The sequence below is a fragment of the Rousettus aegyptiacus genome, unplaced genomic scaffold (genome assembly GCF_014176215.1).
Source record: "Rousettus aegyptiacus isolate mRouAeg1 unplaced genomic scaffold, mRouAeg1.p scaffold_m13_p_4, whole genome shotgun sequence".
In the NCBI taxonomy this organism is placed as follows: Eukaryota; Metazoa; Chordata; class Mammalia; order Chiroptera; family Pteropodidae; genus Rousettus; species Rousettus aegyptiacus.
Window position 1 is genome coordinate 18,832,567 of NW_023416307.1, and position 11,417 is coordinate 18,843,983.

The following is an 11,417-nucleotide window of genomic DNA, read 5'->3' on the forward strand; positions in this document are numbered from 1 at the left end:
TCCTCTTTCTTTAAAATAGTATTTGGTGACCCCTTGGTTTATTCATCTATTTTCGTATGCCACAGTTCAGTCTTCAACCTGTCTCGATCTCAGGAGAATGTATATACAAAAGTGAATGATAGCAGAAAGAATTGAGGTTTATCATCATGAAGAGTACTGACCATTGTAACAGTATTTTTAAAATGATCGTTCTTTACTTTCTTTTACAATTAAAGGTTAAAATAAAGAATGAAGATTCTGGCCTTGCTTTTCAAGTAATCTACACAAAAACATTATGAAGAGTTGCTCTGCACACATCCTGTTTGTAAAAACAACCCTCCCAAAGGAACCCCAGACCATTATTGTTCTCCCCTGTTCCTGTCAGTAATTGATTCAGGAAGCTTTCTTGAAGAATGAGATTTTCTATTTTATTATTCCTACTGTCATATATTTTACACACGAATTGTCAAAAATTTGAATGCAATAAAATGAATAGCAATACATCTATAATGAATGTAATTTAGTTCTTGTGGGTATAGAATTTGCAGACCACCATTATGAACAGCAATGATAATTATGCTGTAGCTATAAAAATGTAGGAAATCGTCTGAAACAGCCCTCATCCTGTAATAGTCTGTAAGTCGTTTGATTAAAGGAACACCTTCTAGCACTTGTTTACTTGTCTCTTTCCTATATGGGAGAGGCAATAAGGGAGTGGGGAATGAGAGATAGTGAGAGAAGAATCGGTGGTAAGTAGGGGATGTAGTTCTTTGTTTTGTAAATGTATTATAGTCTATAAGAAATAGTGACATGAGCCAGCTTCCATAAGGATCTACCGTAAACATAATCAGAGGCAGGGACGGAGGCAAGACACGAGACAAGTCGTAAAGTCTCAGGGATGAGCAATGCCAACTTGTTTTCTTCTTTCCTAGGCTGCTTAAATCAAACAATAAGTGGAAGATTCTCAATCTTAGTCACCAGGTCGTGCCTCGATGGTCACATTGACCTCTCTCATCACTTCCTTCCACCCCACAGAAAGTCTTCACATCCCTTGGAACTCTATGCCCGCTAGATTATGGGAAGACAGATATACTGCAGGGCTTCAGTGCTACAGTGCAGGGCCTCATGTCATCCTAAGTCAACCCATCTTCCTCTCAGGCCTGCTGATTATCCTCTTAGGAATGTGGTAGGGGTGAGTCAGAGTGGCAGAGGCTTCCCTCTGCAACACCAGGGGGAGATCGGGGAGGGTGGAGGCGGGGGAGCCAAGTCAGCTTCTGGTCTTGCTTTCTCTGAGTTAATTCCTCCCTATTCTATTCAAATGTAATTAGAGTTTCTCCACTATATTCCCAGCATCACCACTTTTTTTAGCAGGTAAATCAGGTAATTCTCACAAGCCACAGCTTCCTGCTGAGCTGAGTCCTCTTGGAGGGCTGCATTTCCTGTTGAATGCCCCCTGAAAGATGCTGCTCACAGTCAGTTCAGTCAATAAATAGCTCCTCCAGCTGAGACCATTTGTCTGAGGCATATTCCCATCAGCTACAATTGGATCCTGAAATATTTTCACTGTAATATGCAGCAGTCTCCTTGAGCACGAGAATATGTATTTTTTTAAAGCTCTGTAGTTTCACCAATAAGGAGAAAGCCTCCCCCTAAATGAGCAAGACGCAGCAGGTCTGGCACAGCCAACCTTGATCCTTCCTAGCTGGTGTCTTATTGCTGCTTCTTGTCCAGCCTCCCTTCTGATTTTTAACCTGGCCTTCTCTTTTATGTTCACTTATTTCATTACTTGAAAGAAAACAGCAGGACCTGGAAACTCTAGTCCAGTCATGCGCCTGGACTCCTGTCTCGCCCTGCGGTCTCCTTTGATCTAAATTTCTTTCTCACTATTACAAATGTGGCAGCTGAGAAGCCTTGGGAATCTGAAATAAACCAAGGGATTGTACGAAGACGTGTTTTTGAGTGTGTGAAGCCAGGTCTGTCTCCCGTATCGCCTTCTGATCTGAAGTTGGCTGCGACTGCAGATGTGCAGCCTCCCTCCCTAAACAGGTTTTACGGCCACACAGAAGTGTGAGTTCCTACATTTAATTACAACATATGGTGAGTTACGACATGCTCTGGTGCTGATTTAACACTTGCGAAGCAATTGCAAGACTGTCCATTCTTAGGTTTTTAATTGCCTCACGGCTGGAGAAGAGGTCTTGCCACAAGCTGGCTTCACAATGAGAGGGCACTGCTGAGATGCTCTGGTTTTAGGTTGGCCTGCTTTTCTTTGACAAAGACCGCGTGAATGCCAGCCAGCCTGCCTTTGTGATATCATGTTTGATAGACTACTCTTTCTTCTGTATTTTTTACTCTCTCAGCTGGCTCTTAAAAAATAGCCAAATAAAAAAAAAATTGGTGTTCAATTGGAAATTGGTCACACACTATTCAGGTAGAGAGGGCATATATGGCATTCTAATAAATGTGCATATACTGTTTTATACATTTCATACACATATTTTTGTTCGAAATCTTATGCGTGGCTATCTTTTTAAAAATATCTCTTTAATTTGTTTAATAAAAATGTTTGTACCTACAATATGCCAGACACTACAGGTTTTAAATTTCATGTTTCATAATTTTTTTACATTGTGTTGTATATTTCATATTATGGATTTCAAATCATATTTTAAGTTTGTGTTTATATCATATTTTCAAGCTGGGCCATTCTGGCTTTCTCGAAGAACTCCAAGATAACCTTCGTTTTCATTCTCACTGTTCAGTGGAATCATGATAATTTTCAACTCCTTTAAAATACTAGGTTTTTAATTGAATTGATTATTTTGTGGACTAATTTTATGTGTTAATGAAAATGCTCATTTTGTACATACTTCAGTACATTTTGTTGCTATGGATTCATTCCTCGCATATACCTCCTAATCCTGGAAACAAATTAAAAATCAAGCTTAGAGTATTTATGTTCTGGATGAGATCCAATGCCTTTTCAGTTCTGTTTCTGTTTTTACTGAAAACAGGTGATGTGTTTTAGAAGGACATGATTGACCTTCATGATGTCGGCTTCAAAAATCTGTCAAGCCAAATACCATCCCCTGCTGGAAGGAATGAGGACTTCTTGTGACGGCTGGTTCCTGGGCTATGGCAGTGAAGGTACACGATGAGCCTGAGATTTTTTTTTCTGCCAGAAATAGTAAAGTGCTCAAAACATGATGAGAACATGTCAAAAGTACACAGAAACCAGCTTGAATGAGTTCCCACAGGCCAAACTAGGGTGATTTGGGCATGAGAAAGAAAGAAAAACAGAGAGAGGGCATATTAATAGAGTATAATAGAATAAACCAGAATTCATAAGTCCAAACTGATAATAACTAAGAAAAAGACAGCTGTTCTTTACTGCCTTGTAGATACAGAAGACTAATAGATAAAATGGAGTTAGAAATTACCATTTTTCAACCATCCTAGTAAAATTGATTCAAGCTAGAATGATCAATAGTCTAAATCTAGGGGAGAGGTATTTGATGAGGAAAAAGATATTTACATAGTCTCAAAATATCTCTCCATAAATTACTCAATAATTACAAAAGGGAGAATAGTGTGCAGTGGAGAAATGGAATGATATCTTAATCAGTGGTGAACATTCATACCACCAATAAAAAGCAAAGTTACATCCAGGGCCTCTAAATGTGAAACTATGAGAAAGACACATCACTCATGTAGCAATCTGACCAAAAATGGGTAATATGAGGTTAATCATAAGGAAACAACGGAGAAACCCAAACCTTAATCAGTTAAATATTCAATTAAATAACCGGCCTGTATTTATCAGAAATGCCAATGGCATGAAAAAACAGAAAGTCTGAGGAAGAGATCCAAATGAGGCAAAAGGGATGTGACAAATAAATGCAGTATGTCATCTTAGACAGTATACTGAATTAAAAAAATTCTCTAAAGGATGATTTTGGGACAATTGATGGAATTAAAATGTGGACTTTAAAAATGTGGTATTAATGTTAAATGCCTTGAATTTGATAATTGTACTATGATTATATAAAGGAAAATATTATTCTTGAGAAATATAAATTCATGTATTAAGGGATATAGGGGCATGATGTGTGTGACCTACTGTCATATGGGTCAGAAAGAATATATATATTTTTAAAATGTGTAATATATATAAATGGACAGATGATCGATAATAGATGAGAGATGATAGATAGATAGATAAAGGAATATATTCAAATTAGGTAAATCTCAGTAATCAAGTGTTCTTTATACTGTTTTTGCAACTTTTCTATAAGTTTGAAATAACTTCAAACACAAACTTAAAAAGAAAAAACACAGAAGAGAAATAATAAGCCAACTCAGTTTTATAGAATGTTTACTATAGCCCCATTACTCCGGAAAATAAAGAACTAAAAGACATCGAACTCTTTATTAGAATTTTAAAATCTACTTGAGATGATTGCATTAACATGTAAAACAATTAAATGAGTTAATCTTAAACAATAAAATAGTTACGACTGTATACAAGTTACAAAATTAACTCTTAGAAGTTAGAAATCCACATTTATTTATAACGTGGACGTTTCTTGATCATTTTAAACTACAGAGTTCTAAATTTTTTCCTGAAGTCATGTAGATTCAATTTATTCTCTGGACTTTTATTATTATTATTAACAACAATAATAACAATATTATATAATAATAATTATTATTATTATAATAATTATTATATTTGTCTGTGTATATTACAGAAAAGGATTGCCCTAGGACTCAGGACACTTAGTTTTTAGACCAATGCTGTCATTTAAGAGCTGTTTGATTTTAAAAAGTCAGTTAACTTCACGTGGCCTCAATATTCTCACCTATGAAATGACAAAGGTGAACTCAAGGATCTTTAAAAGCTCTTTCAACTATATAGGTCTATGATTCTACATGAGATGGAAACTATGAGAACTATATAGAGCAGAAAGCTGATGAAAGTTACTGAGTATATTAAATATTTTTATGATTAGCAGTTAAGATGCATGAGCAAATTGTCAAACTTCTATAGAAGCTACACACTTTGATGATAAAAACACTTTATTTTCCTAAGTAAGATCTTCCATTCCTTTAATCTTATTTGACATTCATGGCAAAGCTGCTGTGAGATACATAAGGCGTACGTATACCATCAATACAACTTTTCAAGAAACAAAACGGGCCTTGAGAGGTGACCTTTGTATCTATAATAATATTAATGTTTCTTTCTTGATCTATCAACTTCAGAAATTTGGATTTACAATCACATAAAATGAGAAAATTAATGTTCCATATGCTTTTCTCCATTTCTGCTCCATTCACATGTCCTAGCTTTTTACATTGCCAGCGTTTCTATTGCATGGATTGTTCTAAATGGCTGGTTATTCTATACCTTGCCAATAGGTTGAGTGAAAAAAATTTTTTTCAGTAAAAAGCTTTTTCAGTATGATAATAATGTAAATAATATTACTTAAGGCACAAAGTAACATGATTATACCCATAAAGAAAGAGATATAACCTTGTGTTAATAAACTCATAATAGTTGGAAGAGAATATTCTAAGTGTCAAGGTCAAATAGATTCTTCTTTTTCCAATTATTAAATATCATACAATATTATAATTTATTTTATATTTAGACCATAACTTTTTTATACATGTTAGTTAATTGAAATTTCTAATTAATTTTCTTTTTCTTATGGACAGAATTATAGTATGCTTTCATCTTGTCAAAGATCATTTAGTTTATTAATAAGGATATTTCCTACAGGAATATTTCTACTTGAGGAGTAACTCTTCAGAGCCTTCTGATTTCCTGTTACTATTTAGACTGCTTATTTTCTAAGCTTGCTGAATAGCTTACATCTAATAATTATTTCTCATAGCTTTCTAAATCAAGTTTACTTTTTTCTTGGCTGCCATGACCTTATTTTTCTTGGATTACCTTTTCTTTTTGCTCTAGTAAATCCTCCAATATTTTTCCCCCCAGAAAGTATGCATGGAGGATAAAATTTTCTAAGCACTTGCATGTCTTAAAATGTCTTTTGGACTTGAAAACTAATTTAGATAGGTATATAATTCTCGTTTCAAGAGAATTTCTCCTGAGAACTTTTAAAGCATCCCATTATCTTCTAGCAACAGATTTTGCTGGAGAGGAGATTGACACCAGTCTGAGTCTCATTTCTTTATAGATAGCCTGTTTCTTCTCTCAGAACACATTTAGGCTTTTATCTTTGGACACAGTGAAATTTCAGAAAAGGTACCTAGGTGTGGATCCCTATTTTTTCATGTATCATTTGGTGATCCCCATAAGAAATTATTCAATTTAGTCAACAAAAACAGAGAGACTACTCATCACGTGCCAGGAAGCCACAACAGCAGCCTCGTCCTTCACAGGCAGGCTGTTTAACTTCTCCAGTTTTAGTTTAATTAAGGCACATATCACCAACGCATGTAGCTGTGGCAAGAGAGAATGGGGTAAAGGTGGACTTGCATAGCTTTTCTGTAGACATTCATTGGTTTCTGCCTCGCTTTCCCCTGGAATTCTTGCCAGTTCTAAGCTTTGAACTTCCGACTTTCTTCTTTGTAATTTCTTAGGTATAAATTCTTTGGCTTCTGTTTATAACAATGAAGTCTAACTTTTATTGTGTTCTGGGAATTACACTAGGTGCTTTATGTAACTTGGCCGATTCACACAACAACCCTATGATTACCTATATTTTATAACAAAGACTTACTCGAATTATACAGCTAATAATTGGCTGAGCTGACATTTGAATCCAGGCATTTGAATCCCATCGTCTACACATCTTGGAGAAATATATAGAAATTTTTCATTCCCTGATACTGAGATATATTGTGAACTTTTTCCTTTCATATTTTTTTAAACAGGTATTTCAGTGAAATGTGAGGTGTGAAGGCTGAGACAGAAAGGCATGCATTCTGTCTGCAACCTTTAAATGAAATCTGTCTATACCTCCCAAATGCTAAATGCGCAAACACTGCCAGACAAATCTGGGTCTAGGCAGTTGCTTCTACTGTGAGTTTACGCAGCACCACCGCATGAGACAACAAGTAGTCAGGCGCTTGCTTTTAGAGGTAAGACTGCTATGGTCACTCTTTCCCATTGTTTTAATTACCTTCTACTGCTCCACCTGGAACAACCCCCTGCTGATAAAACCTAAAGATGCCGATGAATTTCCCCACTCCCTGCCATTCTTATTGCTCTGGACTGTCTCTTGACTCCCTGGAGGAGGATTTGGAATGAAAGTGGTGTTTGTGCATGCTCATCCTCCCTCCTTTTCTCTCATTACACTCGTAGACACACACACACACACACACACACACACACAACTAATTCAACCAATGGCTATTGAATAGTTATGTACCAGGTATTTCGTAGAGTTGAGTGACTGATACACTCTCTTCCATGAGTCAAATCATGCCTCTCAATCGCACTGCTCTGTAACTGTCTAGGGGGAATGGGTAGCAGTGTGGACTCTACTCAGGTGGGTGGCTGCCTGCAGATCAGGACTAACAGGGCTACAAAAGAGTCCTTTCCAGAGCAGTTCCCTCCCATCTACCACTGGGTCTGTAGTTCTGACTCTGGAGGTTGATCCCCTGGAGGTGAGATATTTTGCCAAATTAAGAAGCAAAGCGCCTTGTTAGGAGTTTTTACACTTAGTTGAACTACATTTATGGGATTTCTATAAAGTGATAGTATAGTGGATCACAAAATGCTCACTTATGTTCTTGAATGCATGTTTCTTTTCAATGGCATTTTTGCCATACCCTCCCATCAAAAGGCTGGGTTTATTTCTCTATTCTTTGAACCTCAGCTTGGCCAGCTAACTTCCTTTGGCCAATGGAACATTAGAAAATGTGATACAGAGGTTTGCAAAGTGCTTACAATTGGGTTTGCCTTCTCCTGCTTCTGGGAACCCTTTTGCACCATGTGGACAAGGTTCCTTAAAGATGAGAAACCATGTAAAGATAGTCTTAAGCCTCTCGATTGTCTTGGCCATTGCCTCAGGCATGAAAGAGAAGCCATTGTAGATCATTCCACCCCACATGAGCTGGACTAATGCAGAACTAGCAAGATCACTCTCATTATTATGAGATATTATGTTTTAAATCAAGTTTTGTGGTGTTTTCTTATGGGGCAAAAGCTAACTGGTAGATGACAGATGATATGCATATATGGATGATAGATGATAGACAGATAGAGAGAGAGAGAGATAAAGGTAAGTTGGGGAAGGGAGAATGAAATAGAGGAGAAAAGGCCTTAATTCTATTTGTGCGACTTGAGGACTCTAAATGTTTGGGGAGGCGGGGAGCCCCTGAGGAGAGTGAAGTACAGAAAAGGAGGAAGGAATACATTAAAAACAAACTTCACTCTTCCTCAGGACTGATCTTTTTATAGCTCCAAGAAGAAACATTTAGAACATGAGTACGTTGCTCAAGTGTCAGGGTTTTGCTGTAATTTGAACAATCCAAAAATAATCTGACACTCTTGTTTACTTTTTATTTAATAGTCCAGCTGAGAAAAATAATTTCTCAATAGATTCACTGAGTTTCATCTTGACCCAGAACTGTGAGTCTAAATACAGCCATTATCTGAAACTGTGAAGCATCAGAAGGGGAAGCTGACTCAATTGGTTCTCTGTCAAACTCCTGCCACCTGGTTTTAAAATCCCACTATGTCAAAGAATGCCAGACCCTAATGTTATGATTTGGTATCACACCCTCAGTTGGATAATATGCTTTCTCCCTCCTCTGCTCTTGAATGTAATACTTTCTACCCCTCCTGCAATGTGAACAATCTACTTTGCAATCTGGTTGTTAGAATGGATGTCTATTGTCTTCAGAGACTCCAGGCTTCTGAGGGCAGGAAACTTGTTTTATTCATTTATTCTTTTAATTAGTTTTTTCATACAAAGGGAAAAACTAATTATTGTATAATGATGATTCAGCCCTGCTTTCAAGAACTTATTGTCTAAGTAGAAGAGAAAAAACATAAAGCAGTTTTTAAAGACCACATTAGTGTTAAAATAGACTGTTCACAAAATGTTGTGTGAGCACAGAGAATTGTCTTGACTCATGCACCTGTATCCTGACTTGTCTGCCTGCTCCTGCACTTGACCCCCTAAAATCCAACATGTACTCAATACTCAGAGGCATTTATTAAAATATATTAGACTACGAATTCTCTGCTTTAAAATTTCAATTTAAACTTCTTACTGATCTTATAAAGTCAGTGGGATCTGGCGGCTGCCTTTCTCTCTGACCGCACCTCGGTCGCACTGGCTCCTTTCAGTTCTTTGGGAATCAGCTTGCTCTCCAGCTCAGCGCCTCTGAACTAGTAGTTCCTATCTCTACATCAGTGGCTCCACCTCGCCATTTAGAATTCAGCTTTGGTGGCTGGATATCTGCCACTTGGTGTAATTAATAACCTAGTCACCCATTGTCATATGGCCCTGTACAACACTAATCATGACATGGTAATGCCTGCCTATCTTCCTCCCTCCTCCCTCCCTCCTTCCTCCCTCCTCCCTCCCTCCTTCCTTCTTCCTTCCTTCCTTCCTTCCTTCCTTCCTTCCTTCCTTCCTTCCTTCCTTCCTTCCTTCCTTCCTTCTTTCCTTCCTTCCTTCCTTCTCTCATTCCCTTACTCATTTCTTTCCTTTCTTCATCTCTCTTCCATCTTTTCCTTTTCTTTCTTAACTTTGTGCTTCTTCTTGCACTACAATGAATGTTTCATTAAAATAGTAACCTGTTCTCCCCACCCCACCCATGTCTGCTTCATACTGGTTGTTCAATAAATACTTAAGCGTATGAACAGTTGGGCAAAATTCTCAATGCTGGATGATTTACAGGTACTTGCTGGTGGAATCGGGTGGATGGCTTTTCAGAAAGAAAAGACAGCACCTTATTTAAAGACACAAAACAATGGACAAGTGCATTAGAAGTCTTTGGGTATGGCTGGAAAACAGGGTGAATTGTGCTTGGAGAAAGCAAAAAAATAAAAAGAGATGGAGGAGCTAAAAGCCATACCTTTCCTCCCACTTTTAAGTTCTTGTAGCTGGGCTAATAATCAAATTAACAGAAACGTATTAATAGGAGAAAATCAAGTTTTTAATGCATGTGCATAGGGAATTCACATAAGCATGAAAATTCCGAAGACAACATTGAAGCAACATTGGGTATATATGACATTTTTGGACAGAGGACAAAGTTGTTGCGGGGCGGGGTGGGGCAGGTATGGGGTATTAAATTTCAGAAGTGAGGTGGGCTATTTACAGGTGTTGAGGAAGAACAGAATATACATGCTAGGAAAATTCTTGCTGGGCAACTCAGAAACCACGGGACACAGAAGGGTATCAAGCTAACAGGTTCCTGACCGAAGACTCTAAGGGTGGAGATTCTTAAAGTACTTAAGCCCAAGCTCCCTTTCTGTGTCTCATTTCTTAATAAGAAGCTTAAAAGCAATATCCCAAAAAGCAGTTTCAGGGTGGCAAAATTTTGGTTCCCTTCAGAGCTGAGAACTGAAAGTTTATATATATATAAAACTTTATGTGTATATATATACACATATATATATACATACATACACATATATATACATACATACACATATATATACATACATACACATATATATATACAGATATCTATCTCTATATCTATCTATCTATCTATCTATCTATCTATCTATCTATCTACCTATCTATCTATATCCCCTTTACTGATAGGTTTTCAACTTGAGACCTAATTTCTTTATTGAGATACGTTGATGCGGACTTCTGCCCCTTTCTGACATTGCTACTCTGCAGGAAAAGAGTGAAGTGTCTTTACAAAAAGATACTGACAAATTTGCTCTGCTGTAGCAGCTCATTTCAGAGCTTTGACTTTTTCTAGGGATAATTTTTTACAGTTTAATGAATGAACTGGAAACATATTATTGCACTTGCCACTTAGAACAAATCACTGCAAGTGGCAGTTTCATTTAAAGTATTTTTTTTTTCTGTTTGAGCTTTATTTTTTTGTGAATTTCAAAACATTTTGGGGACACAGTGAAGAGGCTTTCATTCACTTGATGGCCCCCTTCTCTGCACAATGGTGACTTTATCTTCATTATAACCATTTGCAGCTCCCATGAAGAGAAACTCATGTAACTTTATTGAATGAATTTCACACTGCCTTCAAAAATCTACTGTAAATATGTTTACAATTTGCTGGAGAGACACATTCTGCCATTTTGCCATTGTGGAGACATTACTTAATGATGATTAATGTCATTTCTTGCATGCTTTTAAAACATGGTATAAATGAAGACCACTCAATTGAATTGTGTCAAGCCCATTGTTTTCATGTTTAAAAACAATAAAGGCCAGAATAAACCAGGGAGGTACTGGGTAAAGGTGAAG

The 11,417-nt window shown here is 37.0% G+C and overlaps 1 long non-coding RNA gene across 1 annotated transcript; it reads left to right on the top strand.

Annotated features, from left to right (window-relative positions):
- Positions 1-1,278: 1,278 nt before the first annotated feature.
- LOC118601748 lies at positions 1,279-9,537 on the top strand. The gene is made up of 3 exons (XR_004950555.1): positions 1,279-2,076; positions 2,994-3,126; positions 6,886-9,537. It is a non-coding gene; the product is annotated as an uncharacterized LOC118601748 (long non-coding RNA).
- The last annotated feature ends 1,880 nt before the right edge of the window (positions 9,538-11,417 follow it).